A 20,370-nucleotide genomic window follows, 5' to 3' on the forward strand; every position below is an offset into this window, starting at 1 on the left:
CATTCATGAGTGGTCAATGCAAATTGATTATTACTGTTAATCATAATAAAATTCGAACTGATTCCTAATATGCATGCACATAGCAATTTATAACCAAATCATGTATGTTGTGTTTACACACTCCAGAAAGAAAACAACAAAACTGCATATATAATGTTGAACTGTATTGGAAATGCCAGATTTGAAAAGTTGAAGTGAAAACCGCCATGACTGAAAATTTCTACATTAAAAATGTATGAATATTTCAGTACCGGTACTTGTAAAATTGGATTGTTTTCTATATGTATATATTTTTTAACATTTAATGAACACTGTATAATCACATCATTATTTAATGGAATAATGACGCCTTGATTTGAACTGGGGTTTTTAAATGTAAAATTCCAATAACTACATTGTATTTTTATTAATGGGTGAAAATGTGTTAGACTATTATCACTATAAATTGATGAATATTACAAAACTAATTAAAATATAAATAATAAATCAGCTAAAACAATCATTTCTATTTTCGAAAAGAAAAAGAAAGAAAGAAATATTTTATTTAACGACGCACTCAACACATTTTATTTACGGTTATATGGCGTCAGACATATGGTTAAGGACCACACAGATTTTGAGAGGAAACCCGCTGTCGCCACTACATGGGCTACTCTTTCCGATTAGCAGCAAGTGATCTTTTATTTGCGTTTTCCACAGGCAGGATAGCACACACCATGGCCTTTGTTGAACCAGTTATGGACCACTGGTCGGTGAAAGCGGTTTACACCCACTGAGCCTTGCGGGGTACTCACTCAGAGTTTGGAGTCGGTATCTGGATTAAAATTCATGCCTCGACTGGGATCCGAACCCATTACCTACCAGCCTGTAGACCGATGGCCAAACCACGACGCCGGTAAAATCACAATCAATAACGGACACAAATAAAAATAATAAACCAAACTGTCATGAGGAAATCTATAACAAATAATCAGTTTGATTACTTGTTATCACCTGATGAATGAATGAATGTTTAATGACACCCCAGCACGAAAAATACATCGGCTATTGGGTGTTAAACTATGATAATGGTGATGAGACCATACTGAGAGGTCGAAACAGTTGATAACTAAATGATGCCACACTTACACTTGTATACAAATACCCATACCTTTATCACAATAAAATTAGAGCGCAGCTAAACAAAATAGACACACAAACAATAATACAACTAAAGAACAAATACAACTAAAGAACAGACACAACAAATCCCATCCCTATAAATTAAACAATTGTTGGTGCCTGCTAACCCTAATTCGTAGCAGGGACCTACATATTGCTTTTCAATTTTAGTATGCCGAGAGTAGCTCGTTACTGGGACCTCGCCCTAAGTTGCCGATAGTGGCAGTCATCTTATAGTGGCAAACTGTTTGATCGCAGTTGTCCGTCCTATACCACACGCGGCCCCCCAATCACATTCAGTGCCCATACAGTAAACCTTACTTCCATTACTAACGGCTACTATGCCCTCACCCTACTCCAATCACATTTGTATAGTGCCCATAGAGTAAAACCTACTTCCATTACTACCGGCTACTACACCCTACCCACAATCACCATCGGTGCACAAACAGTAAAATAGGCTACTTGATATCAGTGGCAGTCCTCTTAGATTGGCAACCTGTCTGATCAGTTAACCGCCCTACAGCCCACATCATATTCAGTGTACAAACAGTAAAACTGTCTTATATATGTACATGGCGAATAGTCAAACTAAGATGTGTATACATTACCACTGGCTACGAGATATGTTTATGGTTCATAGTTAAACTGAGAAGTGCATACACATTGGTGAACAATGGCGGTATCGCAGTCTGTTCTACTTTAAAGCAAAAGCGTAACAAAAACCGGTCGTTTCCCTCTCTCTGTCCTATTTATCATAAGTTATATTCTCGTCGTTGATTTTTCATTTGCGGGTTACGACCAGTTTGTTGCACAATTACTACTAATATATTAAAAATATATGTTTCTAAATATTATAACATGCTTCATATTAATTGCGGGATATTTACATCATTTTTGGTAAAATCAGATGTGCTATATTTGTGATAGAAACTAGGTCATACGCCGTTAGTACATGGCTTTCCGCAGTGGCTGTATATACCGTACCGTGTCTATTAGCTGACGATGGATGGCTATTTACACGGCATGCATGCACATTAACTAAGCAAGTGTAATTAGTAGGCTAGTCTCTTGCCGGTCCATCCCGAGGAGAGGGGATATAGGTAATTAGTAGGCTAGTCTCTTTCCGGTCCAACCGGAGGGGTGGGGATATAGGTAATTAGTAGGATAGTCTCTTGCCGGTCCAGCCCGAGGGGTGGGGATATAGGTAATTAGTAGGCTAGTCTCTTGCCGGTCCAGCCGGAGGGGTGGGGACATAGGTAATTAGTAGCTAGTCTCTTGCCGGTCCAGCCGGAGGGGTGGGGACATAGGTAATTAGTAGGCTAGTCTCTTGCCGGTCCAGCCCGAGGGTGGGGATATAGGTAATTAGTAGGCTAGTATCTTGCCGGTCCAACCGGAGGGGTGGGGATATAGGTAAATTACTAATTAATAGGCTAGTCTCTTGCCGGTCCAGCCGGAGGGGTGGGGACATAGGTAATTAGTAGGCTAGTCTCTTGCCGGTCCAGCCCGAGGGGTGGGGACATAGGTAATTAGTAGGCTAGTCTCTTGCCGGTCCAGCCCGAGGGGTGGGTATATAGGTAATTAGTAGGCTAGTCTCTTGCCGGTCCAACTCGAGGGGTGGGGACATAGGTGATTAGTAGGATAGTTTATTGCCGGTCCAGCCGGAGGGGTGGGAACATAGGTAATTAGTAGCTAGACTCTTGCCTGTCCAGCCGGAGGGGTGGGGATATAGGTAATTAGTAGGCTAGTCTCTTGCCGATCCAGCCCGTGTGGTGGAGATATAGGTAATTAGTAGGCTAGTCTCTTGCCGGTCCAGCCCGAGGGGTGGGGATATAGGTAATTAGTAGGCTAGTCTCTTGCCGGTCCAGCCCGAGGGGTGGGGATATAGGTTTCATCTCGGTCTGTCTGACCCACATAGTTATTATTATTTATTTTTTTAACGACACATTTGATTATCTGCTATTTTTGGAACCGGCGTGACCTCACACGGCCTAATTGCCTAATTCCGATCATCCGGGTATTTGGGGGTAAAGCAAAGCCTTGGTGATTACAGGTTTACAGAGAATAAAGACACTATTAACCTTTTGCATGCCGGTGTCGCGAATATATTCGCCCCCCTAGAAAATCGCCGGCCGGCGGATTTCGCCCCCCCCCCCCCCCCGCCCCCCCCATAGGGATGTTCGCCGAAGCAGGAAATGACGCAGTACGGCGCATGCGCGTAAAACTGGTTGGCAAGAACCATTTCTTTCATTACAGCAAATAGTAGTCGGTTCACAAAGGAATTAGTTATGAATGACCCTCTATCACCGTATGCGAGTTCCTTGGGCAACGAAGCGAAACAACGGTATTACAAGAAGCTGCTTTATAATGGCGAAACGAAAACGTTGCCAGATCCATACATTTTAACTGAAAAATGGAGCACGAATCCCAGCAACTGGCCAGATTTGACTTTTGGTGATATTTACCTGTATTTAATCGACACGCCGTCCATTTACAACAAAGATTCCATGAAAGCCAACAAATCGTTGGACGCATACAAGTAAGTATTAACGTAAATATTTAATATGTCCGTTTATTAATTTGATTTTAATGATTTTTATAATTTCATTTCCATAATGTCTATTTTAAGTACTTGGTTACACAAATTATAGTAGATTTTATACATAATTGCAGGAAAAAGATGTAGATACATGTGTAACACACTTTGTTAAAGATACATAACCTCTCCCCCCCCCCCCCCCCACACACACACACACATTGTACTAACCTATTACTAAATCTAGCAGCCAACTTCAAATACCAACGGCATGTGCGTTTTGAGAATTATTAAAACATGCTCTTTTTTTTGGGGGGGGGGGGGGGGACTGAATATTCTAAACAATACACTGTAAGTTGAAGTATAAAAAAATGGCTCTGATCTTGAAAAGTTCTTGGTTTGCAAATATTGTATTTAATTTTATGTTTTCATTTAACTTGTATTCAATTAATCGTTATATATATAATTCTTTTTATAGGTATGTTGTTAGTGGGCATGTGCGTGCAGGTTGTGCTGTCGAATCCAGTGGACGATAAATTCCCATTCATGGCAATGAAAGCAAAGGTGACTCCTTCACAGAGAGCGAGAGACAAGCCCCATGAGCCATGAGTTTACTTGGAGAAAAACAGTGGCACAGTTTACTGTGCACATTGTACCTGTATGGCCGGGTATGATCTTTGTTGTCTAAATACCATAGAAAACATATATGTGTTCTGAATATTTTATTAACAAAATTAACAGGGTTACACAACACTATAGACCACATAAGATATTTACAGCAATGATAATGTATACATAAATCACTTAATATTACATGTAGTACATTTATTGTCAACATTGTTTTATGGTCTTTTTTAAAATTATAGTAAAAGTTCATTTATTCTTTTGTTAAACTTTCATTCCTAAATGGATAAAATGAGTGTCTTGCTTTTTTAAAATAAATATCATTTGTATCTTTTCTCTTTGAAAATTTTGTTCCATATAAACTGATATAATAATAGGTATACATTTTATGTAGCATATACATATATCGAAAGTGTTATTAGTATGCGAACAAACAAGGTTTTACATATATTTTCTTATTGTATTTTAGCTTAGGTGAAGTGTGCAGCCATGTTGGAGCACTCTTGTTTAAGATTGACATGGGTGTCAAGATGGGTATGACTCAAACCAGCTCAACTAGTCAGGCCTGTCAGTGGAATAGTACTTTCCGAAAAGAGGTAATTTGAGCAGAAACTTTCAGGGTTGGATATTTTATATTTGACTGATTGCCCGAGGGCTGCAATGTATCTGAAATGTTATAGCCTAGCAACATGTTATGCTAATCTAAATTTTAAAGATATTCAAATTCATAGAGCACTCTTTTACCATGAACTATAGCATATGATAGCCCACTGGGCTTACAACCTTTACATTAGTGTTTGCTGGGTCATATATCTGGTAGGCCCCAGGCATTTTACAAACTATGTTGTTAAGGTATATTGTAGTATTTGGTTAAAATATAGTATTGTTTTTTTCTTTGATATTGGATTTACAATGTATTCCTCATGTCTTTGTGGGTCATTTATTTTCAGGTAATTCCGACAACAATCACTGACATATTTCACGACATTAAAGGCAAGAGGACAAAGGAGATCCAGACAGTTCAAGCAAGTGGATCTGCAGCTTTACCACCTTCCGAAGATCTACACAAGTTGTTTTCCCCGAGTCCCAAATGCTTCTTTTTTCACATCAGTCTCCATACCCGGTCTAACAGATAAAAATCCCCCTATTGATCAGAATCCCCAAACTGCAAAATACCCTAAATTGCTAACAAGTTTCAGTGAACCAACTTCAGAAAACAATACCTTTGATTCCTACAGGATTACTAAGCAGCAAGCTATCAATCTGGAAATGGCAACCAAAAATCAAGCTATCAGTCCCCTTTGGTTCCAGCATAGAAAAGGCAGGGTTACTGCATCTAAAGCGCATGATATTTTGACCCGTAGAGAGAGCACATCCCCAGATAATCTCGTAAAACGTATTGTCGGTTATTCAACCTATGATTTATCCAAAAAAGAGGCGGTGAAGTGGGGAATTGACCACGAGGAAGAATGTAGAATAGACTGGGTCACATGTCAATTTTCATTGTAATGCATCGGGCTTTATTATTAACACTGATCACCCATTTCTTGGAGCTAGTCCTGACGGCATGATCAATTGTCAGTGTTGCGGTAAAGGTACGTTGGAAATTAAATGTCCTTTCAAACACAGGGACAAGACTATGCAGGATGCAGCAACAACCGATAAGGACTTTTGTCTAGACACCTCACTGCACCTTAAAAGAAACCATAGGTTTTACAGTCAAGTGCAGCTTCAGATGTAGATTGCTGAATGCCAGTATTGTGACTTTGTTGTTTTCCTTAAGTGTAAACCAGCTCCAAGTATGGTCATCGTAAGATTATCCATTGATGTAGACTTGTCAAAGCATGATTACAAAATGTGAGCAATTTGTAAAGAATTTCATAATAAATGAATTGGTTACTTGCGAACTTGAAAACCGGACTGTATCTACATCAAGCATTAAGCAAGTTGACAATGGTGATCAGACATGGTGTATCTGTTCCGAACTGGAATATGGTAGGATGATTAAATGTGATAATGACGACTGTCCCTACCAGTGGTTCCACTACAAGTGTGTGAACATTCACAGAAAGCCTAGGGGAAAGTGGTTTTGTGCCAGCTGTGACTAAATCATAACAATAGCAAATGAAATATGCCAAACTATTTATTTAATTTATATTTAAAAAAATGCAATATATTCTTTTTCTGTTTAAGTTACATTTATTTAGTCTCATTTCATGCAACTAAAAAGGAGAATTACAATATGTACCATTTGAAAGCATAATACAGGTAAAAACCTAAGAAAGAAGTTTAGGTTGTAAATTACATAATGCTGAACAGATTGCGACTATGCTGTCTGCATGTGGAACCATGTATAAACTCATGCTGCTACTCAAAATATTAGTTTTTCAGTCTTTCAATGGCTCGTTCCACATGTATCCGCACATTTGCTATTTTTCTGGTCTGCTCAACCTCTCTGGCACTAAGTTGTGACTTTCCCCTAGTGAAGGCTGGTATTACTAGTGTTGCATTACGGTTTGCTAAATCTTCTGCTATCAGAAATCCTCTGTCTGCTAAAACTTGATCCCCATACTCCAATTTATCCAAATAACCACTTCTCTGAGTAATAACTTTATCCGATGTCCTACCCCCAAAAGCCCGTGATACATAACAATTTGCCCCCGTTGGTGTTATAGACACAAGAAATTTAATGGTGTTGTTATGTTTATAATTTGACCATGTTTGAGCCCTAACTGTAAGTTGACCGGGTCTCTGAATAAAAACTTCAAAACAATCAATGATGCTCACACATTTTGGGTAGGTTATTTTAATAGCATTAGGCATGTTTCTTATGAGACTGTCTTTATCAGGCCACTGAATCAGAAATGAAAGTTTTTCTGCTAATTTTGGCAGTCCCTGGTTAAGAATGTCGGATATTGTGGTCACAGACACACTGAACCTATACGCCAAGTCCTGGTGCTGGAGATTCAACCTAAGTTTCATCATTATACACATCATTACACATGTTGGGCTTAGAACTTTGCACACTGGAAGTGCCGGGGAGCAAAATGACAGCAGCCATACAAATAGAGCTTTTGACTGTAGACCTGTATAAAACTGAATTCTTTGATCACTGGATGTCGATCTGCTCCTCAAAACTCAGTCGACTTTCATTCTGTTTTAAAATCGCATTCTCTGTTTGAAGTCTCCCTAACTCTTCATATAGCTGCTGGTTTTCTATTCGCAGGATAGCAATTTTTTTAATACAGCCACTGTGTATGTCGACATGTGGCTGCAATTCTGAAAAAAGAAATGTATGTTATGGGATTGATAAAGGTAATACTTCAGTATTATGCAAATCCTAAAATACACCTCAAAATACCTATTATACATTGTATATTATTCTACATTTTCACCATTTTGTTAATAAATGAACTATATACATGTTACTTACTCACAAATGTATTATCCCTTCCTGGTATCTCGTCGACGGTTGACTATCGCCACGTGATCGCAAATCTGGTAATTAAAATATATTAAATTTAGTAAGATGTAGTCATTGCAAACATTGATCATTTCGGTTGAACCCTGAGAAAGCCTACAGGCCTTGAACTTAACTTTTTACAGGTAGCCACCCGGGCTACCAGCTTATGCCTTTTGGTAGCACTGAAACAACATATTAAGTCAGTGATTTTAAAAATGCACTGGCTCAGACTGAAAATTCACTGACCCATAATATATTTGATCATATGCATGTATACCAAAAATAATTTTTAAACTAATACAACTCAATACAAAATGTATCAGTTAATATACGTTTTGATAATATAATGCTCTTTTTTTTACCAAGGAATATTTTAAAATATATATATTTTTAAGAAATGTTTCGGGTTTTTTTTTTAATTGTATAGTTACGTATTACAGCACAATGCTTGTCTACGAAGCAGCAAGGCATACCATAAATTAATTACCTCAAATATGGATCCTCTGTGCTTAATGTCGTATCGTTTCTTTTGTTTCTTCTGGGCATCTGATATGTTGTCCTGGGCGGTGTCACGATGCTTGGTCAGGTCTGCCAGCTGCTTCATTCTGGTGCCGACATCATCCATGTCCACATCACATGTTGCATCGTCTACCTGGTATTCTAGGTCGACGGGGAGTCGGGGCTTCTGACCATAAAGCAATTCAAATGGCAAATACTTTGTAGAACTCTGTTTGTTTGTACGGTAGGCGAAGGCTATGGCATGTATGTACTGATCCCAGTCGTTGCACTCATCGTTTACCAGCTTCATAAGTTGAGTAACCATGGTTTGATTAAATCGTTCTGTTAGACCATTTGTCTGAGGATGATATGCCGATGTCACTGTTTGGTCCATGTCCATGATATCGCACAACTCTCGCACTAGTTTATTGCAAAACTCCCGTCCTTGATCGTGCAGCAATACCTCGGTTGAGCCGTATCTGTATACCAAACTCAATAGAAAGGCATGGATACTCTCGGCAGATTTGTTTTCTAATGCTACCTCGACGCATCTTGTCAGATACTCTGTTGCGACGATGACGTAACGCTTTCCGTCGGAGGTCTCCTTCAAGGGTCCTACAAGATCAATCCCCCACCTGTGAAACAGTCCTTTCACAGGAACAGGGTGAAGCTTATTACTTGCATTCGATCTCTGACATCTTTGGCACTGTTGACAAAATGTTTTAATATTTGCCGTCATCGTTTTCCACCAGAACCTGTCAGATAATTTCTTGATGGTCGCGTTTTGGCCAAAGTGACACCCTCCTATAAGGTGACTGTGAAGGGATTGCATTAAGGTCATTTTTTCTTCTTCTCCGATAACCTTCTGACGCTTTCCATTGTGTCCTATGTGGTACAGCGTACGGTCTTCAAGTGTAAACACCTTTGCCTTTTCTCGCAGACGTCGCTTTTGACTCTCGGTATAGTCTTCTGGATAGTAGGACAAAGCAAGATAGTTGATCAAAACCCGAGCAGCAGTGGAGTTCATATTGCGTAAGATAATTAGCTTCACATACAGCAGCAGCAAACGTTGGCAAAATTACATAAGAATGAGTGATGTATTGTGAACAAAATTTTACCTTCCTTATATAGGAAAATATTAAATAAGTTTAGTTACACTGTATCAGTCATTATCCTTGATATTTTCTAATTACTACATTGTATATCTAACATCAAAGTGGACAGGAGTGTTCGTGGGTGTGAAATTGTATTTATTGTATCACGCTTTGGAGTCGGTACCTTTGATCTTACCCGTGGTGTATCCTATAGTTAAACAATGTGCGCGTCTAACCTATTTTTAACATTGTTTCAAAGTACGCTAGGAACTCATGAATGAAAAATAACATAGTAATACAAATCCCATTGAACATAACTGAGACGTGAAATAGAACATTGCTTTTAAATGTAACAATGACACCGACATTGCACAACAATATAAATAGGTAAATGATTTATGTTTTAAAAAAACATTAAAACACAAAACATTCGGTCAGATGAAATCCAAAATTAACGGTAAACGAAAGTTCAAGGTTTAATTATTACACTTCAAACATTGTACATGTATTCAAATGTGATACTCATTTCCTCCTGTGGGTGTTAGAAACCATTCTTATAGTTCTCATTTTTAATATGTACTTTTAGTTCGCTACATCTGACCTTAAACAATACTCATGGAATTATACTTATACATGTACGCTGTAAAATATCATCTAAGAACATCATTTTAGTAGCGTTATAACAGATATAAAATGTTTAGTACCACCACATTAAGACAGGTGTTTGCAGAAAGGAAACAAACAATTCTTGAAGAAGTATCTAGCTATAAACTTTCATTATATTTGCTTACAAATATTTGACAATTCAAATGCATAATTAATAGGCTACATTATTCCAGTAACTGAAGTTGGATGTGTGCGTGTGTTTATCTTTGCGAGGGTCTGTATCATATGTGTATATGTATGTATATGTGCGTGTGTGTGTCTATGTATGTGTGTGTGTGCGCGTGTGTGGCATGCTCACGTGTATAAAACATAACAGTGATATAAATATGTTCAACAATAATTTACCTGAATATTGTTCATTAAATGACAGAATAACTAAAAATGAGTAAGGGGCGAATATTTTATGGGGGTGATTCTATTTCGTGGGTCAGGGCGATTCTATTTCAAGGGGGGGGGGGGTTATTTCGAAATAGATTCCATGTGTGTACCATGACCATCTCATTTGATGTTTTTATTTGAGTATATGTTACCCCTGCGCGTGCTGTAACCTCACCGTGGTGCAGGGGTGTAACATTCTCTTTGAGAATGGCCAATACAGCACAAATTGAAGTTTAGAGTAAAATTCGGTGTCCGTAAAATTCTGTGATATTTGTATTTGTATTTTTGCACAGTTCTTTACACTGTTTTTGTTTAAACCTTGAATTTTTATATTGATGTTGATCATCACTTTATTTATTTGCATTACCATAGTTTGACACCCAATAGCTGGGGTGTCGTTAAACATTCATTCATTCATTCATTGAGTATATGTTAATTTACAATGCAAAAGTCAAATAATAAAACACAAGTACTCCAACTAAATAGCCCAACAAATTGAGCACTGAAACACACTATGTCTCTGACTCCGAGCTACTGTCCTGCTCCTGCTGAGTGGTGGGAGGGGGTAACGAGATGTCGTTGTTCTTATCATCGAGCATGTCACAAAGGCCTGACAGCGATGATGGGCTTGCAATGTTCTCACTTCTAGGCGTCGTTAGCTGAAACATACATGAAATTCAGCATATATAATATTAATTACATAAACATATAGATACCTAAATTAATCTTCAAAGCATGTGTATTATAGTGCAAGAGGTTTAATTAGTATTTATCTGTGGACAGACATCTGGTGGGGTGCTGTGCGACCATGGCTGCAGCGGCACAACCATAGTTTGACACCCAATAGCCAAGGTATTTTTCGTGCTGGGGTGTCGTTAAACATTCATTCATTCATTCATTCACAGAAAACTAAACTGTTCGGTGTTAAAGCCTGATTATTTGGGGGAGGTGAAGGACATGGATTATCATTATTCCCTAGGTCTCATAACTGTCCTCTACAATTGTCACCTAAAAGGTCCCTTTATTTTGGCGGGAAAATGAGTTACTGGGTTTTGCTATTGCAAACTCTTCGGAACATCAGTTGAATTACAAAACATTGCATATTGGAAACATTTAACTGAAATTGGATGCATTAATTCAAAACATATTAAACACAGACATAACACTTATAATATGAGCAGGGTTGCAGGTTGTTGCAAACCTAAACCAATGTTTTACCCTAGAATAATAGCTTTATAAACACTCCAAACTCATAATTAATTAGGTTTTTTTTAGTTGAATTCTGTTTTGGGGTGTTCAAAGCCAGGACGTCCATCATGTCCAATGGAACAGAGTGATGTCTACAATTAATTCTCTTGCGTGTATTTTGGGGTCTAGTCTTAGTGCCATTATCTTCAAATATGGTACATGTATATGAGAGCTGGACGTCTAATACTATCAGCAGGACTAACCTAGACTGAACCGAATAGCGACTCAAAAAGATCAGCGACATCGTTTTCAGGTAAATCCATCCAGAACAATGTTTTTTTGTGGAAGGAGCAGCATGCATCAACTTAAGGATGGCTTCTATGTTTGAAGTAGGGATGCCTCTAGGTTCTTTCGTTTTGGTAAGACTTCACAAAATCTACTTCCTTGTATTCCTCCTCGAAATCTTCTTTGTAGAACATGCAACGTTTACCTTTAACAAACTTGACCTCACACAGCTTGCCTAAGATCGGCATCTGTGTTCTCTTGCCACTTCGAGCTCGCTGCTGGCCACTGAACTCGAATAATTCTTTGTGACTTAGAAGAATTGGTGTGATAGTTTTTGAAGATTTGAAGCAAATATCTACGAAATTATCAAATGAATATATATATATATATATTATCAGTTGATTTCATCCTTTTTCCAATCGAACCATGAATTGAATCGGCTTTCATGCACGTATGTCAATTTAGGAGGGTATATTTCGTGAATTTTACCTTCTTTTTTTTTTAATATCGCGTTTTTGCCAAAATCGTTAAAACACTACCACTTTAAATTGTTATTTTGAATGAGATACCTTTAAGATATTGTCTACAACATAGTGATACAAAGATAAAACCAGAATATAAGTCTGTCATCCATTGGCAGAACCTAGTAATTCACATTTTATCAAAATTAAGTTCACAACAATTTTGTAGTTACTAGCTTACGTGCTAAAAAAATCGTTATTTGGCTCTTTTTTAATTTTTATTTAAATTCACACACATTTTTTTATATATTTTTTTAATGTTTTCACAACTTGTTTTCCTTTTTGCCTGCATCGACCCAAACTAAAATAATAATAATAATAAAATTTCACAGACGGCCGCTGTTATCATCAGTATCCAAGCTGAAGAATCACTCACCTCACTTTTTCTAAGGCCAGGGCCACTAATCTTTCACCCCTGCTTGACCAACAAGTCATTCTTTCTAAATAACTTGATTAAGTTGCTTAAAGAAACACAGATGCCTCACTGTACCACTTCATGGGGCTGTCATCTTGAATTCAAATGACCAATGCTCTAATCTGATTGGTCGGAATAGTTACTAGGTTTGGACATGGCATGAGTACCAAATGAAAGCACTTGCTAGGTTTCAACAGGTTGATGCATGGAAAATGAGTGATACATTTGCAATAAGAATTATGTAAATATGCAGCACGTAACCTAGTAACTAAAACGTTGATATCAACTTAATTTTGATAAAAATGTGAGTTACTAGGAGTAGTATATTTTGTACGTAGCGGGGACAACAACGGGAATACAATAGAAATGCCCCCAGTACAATGGATATGCACCTCCGGAACAATGGGTCCCCCATTCCGGAACAATGGATGTGTGCACCTATTGTTTTTCCGGTTCAGTGGAGCGTATAATTGGTTTTTCCGCTCCAGTGAAGCGGATAATGGGGTTTTCCATTTCAGTGGAGCGAATAATGGATTTTTGAACAAAAGAAGTGCATCTATTGTGCTAGTGGGATGACTGGCATTTTTTGTTGGGTGCGATGGGGTCACTGGAAAAGCGCGTTTTTGACATAAAGTGGCTTTTGAAAGGTGGTATTTATAAATATGTTATTGGTTTATTTATAGGTGTTATGAAATATTATTTTGCATAGGAAATACACGTTATTCAAGACATGTATGCGATAGACCTAACAATTGTGTATGGTATATAGATTAATGATCATAAACATTATGTTTAATTTACGTCAATGCTTTGTATGTAACAATTCTTTCAAAACCATGACCGAACAAGAATGTTTGATAAAGATAACGACGCCTACAACAATTACGATAGTAGATGAAGTGGCAGCGGGAAAACGTTTTTTTTTTTACAAAGCGTCTTTTGGAGAATGCCAAGTTTGTGTTTGATGTAACACCTAAACGCATTGTTTATTGTTACGTGGTATGGCAGGATATGTACACCGACATGCAACACTCCGTTCCTAACATACCGTTTTACGAGGGACTACCAACAGGATGAGCTGTACACGTGGGTAGACGAGGCTCAGCACCATATGGTGTTTGTCTTGGACGATCTGATGATGGAAGTGTGTAACAGTGGGCTCATGTTGAAAGTTTATTCTACTCTTTCACATCATTTGGGTATTACATGCATTAGTTTACAGCAAAGTCTTTACCAATGAGATCAATCTATAGCAGAAGCATATTTTTTTTTAATGGGCATGGATTTATTGGCATTTGTATTATTAAGAGATGTTAAATTATTGGATACCCTATATTATAACGATAAACTACACTTTAAATTATATAGGTGACTGTTAAAACTAGATACATGTTTAAAATAATTTTCAAGTAGTAACCATAAAATTAAAAGAAAATATATAAATTTAAATGATTTTATATTCTGTGTACATTATATATGCTATTTAAAAGGCAGTTGCCTGTGTTTTAATGAATTCAAAGACATTGTGATCTACCTAAACTAATACCATATTGTGTAATATTTGCAGAAAAGAAGTGCTTTCTTCAAAACTTTTATAAAAATATTAATGTTTCATCATTATAATCCTCAAGTATGATATAAAATAACTTCAAACCAATCCATAACCAGTAAAGTAATTTACACAAACTAATAATCCTAAGGTTTTATGAGTGAAATAAAAAATTCAATTAGTTGATACAATAATGAAATGGAAGAATAATATTAATAACTTACATTTCCTCTTTCGGTGTCTGACAACTGTAACTGAAAATCAAATTAACTCAATTTAAAACATATATATTATAATTTCGGTTTACTTGTGATTCAAGCCTATCATTCAAACAATTATCAAATAATAGAATTTATAATATACCAGTAATTGTCTATGTATTTCTAAATATCTTCTTGTTGTTTTTTTAAATATCTAAGCCTCATTTTATTACTGAAGTAATGACAAATTTAGCCATTATTATTTATTTTACTTGTGTACACTTATCTTCATAAGTGGCATACAGCAATTGATAAATTGATTTAAGTGCAATAGAAAGTCAATTTTTTTTAGTTGTTGTGATATTTAAATACTTGCCTGGAATGTCATCAGTTTCTGGTTTGTTTATAATCAACACATTTGCTTGATCACTTGTTTCTTCCAAACCTATAAAATGAAAAATAAAATAAAGTAATAATTAGACGAGGCTAAAAGAAATTGTAAGTAATTTGACTCAAGTACCACATGACAAGCAATATGAAAAATGTCATAAACCTGCTAAATCTTAAAAAAAAAAATTATGGTATTCCTTGAAGAAAATGTTATGACTGTTTAAATCTATCATTCTGTTTATGGAAGCTTGTTGTGGATTAAGTATATATTTTTGGACAGAATAAATAATTTTATTGGTTATTTTACCTAATTGTGTAAGTGTATACAAATAACACTGCCAGAATATATATATATTTTTAAACAGTATTGTATTAGATTGCAAATGTTAATAATTTAGTAAAAATATGTCTACTGGAAAGGTAATACCTAGAAACTTTGAATATTTTCAAATTCCAAATGTAAACTTCAACGTAGCAAATACTGTATATTAGAGGATCTATCATTGTTAATCTATACTGCATGTAAATGCTCTGGCTTACCAGAAACGTCCTCAGTTACTTAGTTTTGTCCACCATTTGCTAGTTCTTCCAAAACTAAAAAAATAAACAAGTGTAACCATGTGGGTTTTGTTTTCATGATTTTATTATGCACAAAACACATGGACCTAAACCTTTGGCTAGGAACTGTAGGAACATCCATTTACTTATCTAAATATCTAACCTCTGACCAGGGACAGTGCCGATCAGCTGTGTTTGACCCACTTGGTCATTGTCACTCACCTGACATTCTTTCACCTGTCACGATTTACACAGGCTACATACTCTTGATCTGCATTTGAACTATACAGGGATAATTGACGTTTTGACGGTTTTGATGATGTTACAACCCTAAAGCCCACAGCTCAAGGGTTTGTTTTGACTATAAAACCATATTCTCCAGAATAAAGAAACCTATCTATACCAATCTTCACCGAGTCCAGTTGTCTCTTCGGGAGAAGTAACATAAGCAACAATGACAATTCATTGAAATGGTATTTGTTAGTATGTGCTAAAGTATGTGCTAAAATAGTGATCTGTTTATTTTATCTCACACAAGGCTGAGTGAGAGCAGCAGTTGAGAGAAAATGGGGTATGTACCACTTTTTTGGAGTATGTATTACACTTAACTGCAGAACTCGACTGTCTGAATAAATCAAAGAAAAATAAGGTTATATATTAGTTGTATTAGAATACATTATTTTAGCTTTCTTACACACCCGTTGATGAGAACACCATGCGTTATTTTTTGCAACACATAGTTGTTTACAAATATGTACATGTGTTAACAATTTCAAGACATATGACTGGCTGCTCCCAGGTCGCCAATGCCATACATCCAATAAAAAAATGCACAATTGAAATTGATTATATTGGGACATATAGTTAACCTGACAATCATGGGTCTGTGACGCGTAATGTAACAAATAGAATAATACATTTGTGTCCGGTAGATACCATTTATCTCACAAATCATTTAAAAAACATAACAAACTAGCTTTCGCTCGTTAAATACATTTTAAAACAACTCGTGAGATAAATAATATCTCACGGCCACTCATGTATTATTCTCTATGTACATGTCAGCCTGATTTGTACATCTCTTCTTTGCTCACTTAAGATATAACTAAGGAGTTACAAATTATTCTTAATCACTGACCAATTATCTGTAAATTCTATTGTAATATTTAACATTATCCAGGAAAGCCATTCAAATTTTATGAATATATATATGTACAAAAAAAAGAGTGTGTTTAATTTTTGTTAGTTCATTGAAAACCAAAAATTAGAAACAAATTACTGGAATTTGCTGCTGCTGTTGTATCAACCTCTGTTTCCTGTGGAGCTCTTGCCTTTGATGTTTCAGGTCTGACACTAAAAACACACAAAACATATTGGTAGTCTGACACTAATGTTATATACTATAAAATGCAACCATCACATGGAGTAAGTATGTGTAGAATTTCTTTGCAAACCCTCCCATGTGATAATTTTTGAAACAGCTCTTACATTAGACATCTAAATAATGGACTGTGAAAGTTTAATGTAAATCTTCTTTAAAGTTTAAAGCTATGATCTAGACTTGCCATTTGTACAGCAATCCTGTTCTGTCTTACATGCTTTTCATTTGTGCATCTCAATAATTACTGTTGCATATTAAGTCCATTGTAATAATTAAGGTATTGTAAAGTCATCAATCTTTAAAGATATAAAATTCATTTTTTTTGTGTGAAAATGTAGAAACATTAAGTTTCAATATCCCAAATTATCAAACTAAAAGGAAAAAAAAGAAAAATAGAAATAAACGACAGCCAACAAATTACTAACCTCACTTCAAACTTCAATGTTGAAGAGAAGATTTTCTTAAGTTGAGGCAATGAGTACATACTGGGATTTTTGAATGAAATACCTTTTGGAAGCCCACAAACTTCTACATCAATTGTTTTCTCTAATATGGCTTTGTAGGGTATAGGGTTTTTTTTAATCCAGAGGATACCACTATAAAGAAAAAGAAATTAAAAGTTAATAATTATATCAGTATATTAATATGGACATTAACAGATGCATATGTGACCCAGTTTTGGTAGCACTAACATGTAAGAGTTTATTTGAAACAAGCTAAATGCAGAAACTGAAGTTGACCTAAATACATAAAAACAACTTAATTTTTAAAGTCTGAGGTGAACAAAAATGCCTTTCAACTCAAAACTATTTCTACATGTAATCAGAACTATACCATTTATATTTTATGTACCGTAATTAGGACATACCCAAACAAGACTCAAACTTTCTTTGAATGAATGAATGAATGAATGAATGAATGTTTAACGACACCCCAGCACGAAAAATACATCGGCTATTGGGTGTCAAACAATGGTAAATGCAAAAACAATTGGTTTATGATCAACATGAATATAAAAATTTAACAGTTAAATAAAAACACAGTGTAAAGGACTGTGTAAAAATACAAATATCACAGATAGATATAATTAAAATTTAGAATAAAACTCGCTGTCACGTAAAAGTTGTAAAATGCGTTCAGGATGGAATCGAAATGATTCCATCACATTACTTTGGCCAAAAATATCTTTTCGAATTTCATGAAGATGCTTACACTCCACCAAAATGTGGTGTACCGTCAGAGTACACTGACAGTACTCACACTGAGGTGGAGGATCTTTCTTTAAGATAAATGAATGCGTCAAGTGAGTATGACCGATGCGGGCACGACACAAGACTACTTCATCCTTCCTGCACTGTCTATAGGAGGACTGCCACTCTCCCAAGACTGGCTTGATAGCATGAAGCTTGCTCGCAACCTCACCGTCCCAATCACGTTGCCAAGTCGAAAAGATAAATTGTTTGATATTATTTTTAAAATCAGTATAAGGCACACCAACCCTGGCATGAGGCAAATCCAAAGCAGACTTGGCAGCTGAATCTGCCTTTTCATTACCCCTGATGCCAACATGGCTGGGTACCCAACAAAATACAATGTCTTTATTGGCAATAGATAAAAAGACACACTTTCGTATCACCATCCCAATTAAGGGATGCTCCAGCTTCATATTACGTAAAGCTTGGAGACACGAAAGTGAGTCTGTAAAAATAATAAATTTGGATGCTATTGAATCTTTGATTTCTTCTAAGGCTTTAATGACTGCCCAAACTTCAGCACTAAAGATTGATGCTGAGTCAAGTCGCATGGAAAGTATTGTGTCTGATGGAAAAACTGTGGCACAAGCCACAGAATTTCCATCCCGTGATCCATCTGTATACACAGGAATGTAATCACGGTACTTGTCTTGAATTTCCATGAAAAACTGTTTATAAATAACAGCATCTGTGCGATCTTTCTTCAGATGCGCCAGATCAAATACAATTTTAGGTGGTCTAAGACACCAAGGTGGTAAAACAAAATATGAAGGAGTTTCCAAAGTGTCATTTAAATCAATGTTGGAAAGCGACAAAAAAACGCTTAATGCGAAGACCAAATGTACGAATAGCATTTAGCCTTGCATCAAACAACTTCACATATTTGTTGTCAAACACCGCATCATGTGCTGGATGTTTCGGTAAAGATTTAATCTTGGCAGCATACTGCAGAGAAAGCTTGGCACGTCTAGCACCCAAACAAGGTTCGTGTGCATCAACGTACAAGCTCTCTACAGGAGATGTTCTGAATGCACCAAGACAAAGCCTAAGTCCCTGATTGTGTATAGGATCTAGCATCTGCAAGTAAGACTTGCGTGCCGACCCATACACAATGCATCCATAATCAAGTTTAGACCTGACAAGAGATCTATACAGACGGAGCATAACCTTGCGGTCTGCTCCCCATTCCGTATTACCAATAACTTTTAAAATATTGAGAGCTTTCAAGCCCTTCTTTTTAACATATTTGAGATGGGGCACAAAAGATAGTTTCCTGTCAAATATAACCCCCAGAAATTTAGTCTCCTCCACAACTGGAATTGGATTTTTGTCCAGAAACAACTGTGGATCTAAGTGGAGACCTCTTTTCTGGCAGATATGCATACAAACCGTTTTTGCCTTTGAGAATCTAAAGCCATTGTCAGTTGCCCATTGATGAAGTTTATTCAAACAAAGCTGCAACTTACGTTCAATGATACTCATATTGGACGATCTGTAACAAATTGAAAATCATCGACATATAACGAGCAATCCACACCAGGTGTTAAACACTGGGAGATGCTGTTAATTTTCACAGAAAAATAAAGTTACAGACAGGATACTACCTTGAGGCACACCCATCTCCTGTGGTGAATGTCGGACAATGTCGACCCCACCCGAACTTTAAAAGATCTATCTTTTAAAAATTGTGAAATAAAAACAGGAGTCGACCTCTCAGGCCCTTGCCATGGAGGTCGTTTAAAATCCCATACTTCCACGTGGTATCGTAAGCTTTCTCCAAATCAAAAAACACTGAAATGCTGATTATGGATGAAAGCTTCCCTAAAAACGTTTCAAATCTAACAAGATGATCAACGTGCTACGTCTAGATCTGAACCCACATTGCACGTTAGTGAGCAATTTGTGAGATTCAAGATACCAGACAAGTCTACGATTGATCATGCGTTCCATGGTTTTACAAATGCAACTTGTCAAAGCGATAGGGCGATAACTAGTAGGATTGGTTGGATCCTTACCAGGCTTGGGAATAGGAATAATAATAGCTTTCCTCCAATCAGAAGGAAAGTCTCCAGAAATCCAGATGTTATTAAAAATATTCAAAAGAACCATCAAAGATGATTCAGGTAAATGTTTTAATAACTGATAATGAATTTCATCCGGTCCTACTGAAGTATCATGGGCTCTAAGAAGAGCATCCTGCAATTCCTCCA

General features: G+C 36.6%; 1 long non-coding RNA gene across 1 annotated transcript; it reads right to left on the bottom strand.

Moving 5' to 3' along the window:
• Positions 1-14,957: 14,957 nt before the first annotated feature.
• LOC121376800 lies at positions 14,958-17,447 on the bottom strand. The gene is made up of 4 exons (XR_005958530.1): positions 17,333-17,447; positions 16,806-16,879; positions 15,509-15,553; positions 14,958-15,023 (listed from the first exon to the last, which is right to left on the bottom strand). It is a non-coding gene; the product is annotated as an uncharacterized LOC121376800 (long non-coding RNA).
• Positions 17,448-20,370: the final 2,923 nt, after the last annotated feature.

Source organism: Gigantopelta aegis, chromosome 7, assembly GCF_016097555.1.
Source record: "Gigantopelta aegis isolate Gae_Host chromosome 7, Gae_host_genome, whole genome shotgun sequence".
In the NCBI taxonomy this organism is placed as follows: Eukaryota; Metazoa; Mollusca; class Gastropoda; order Neomphalida; family Peltospiridae; genus Gigantopelta; species Gigantopelta aegis.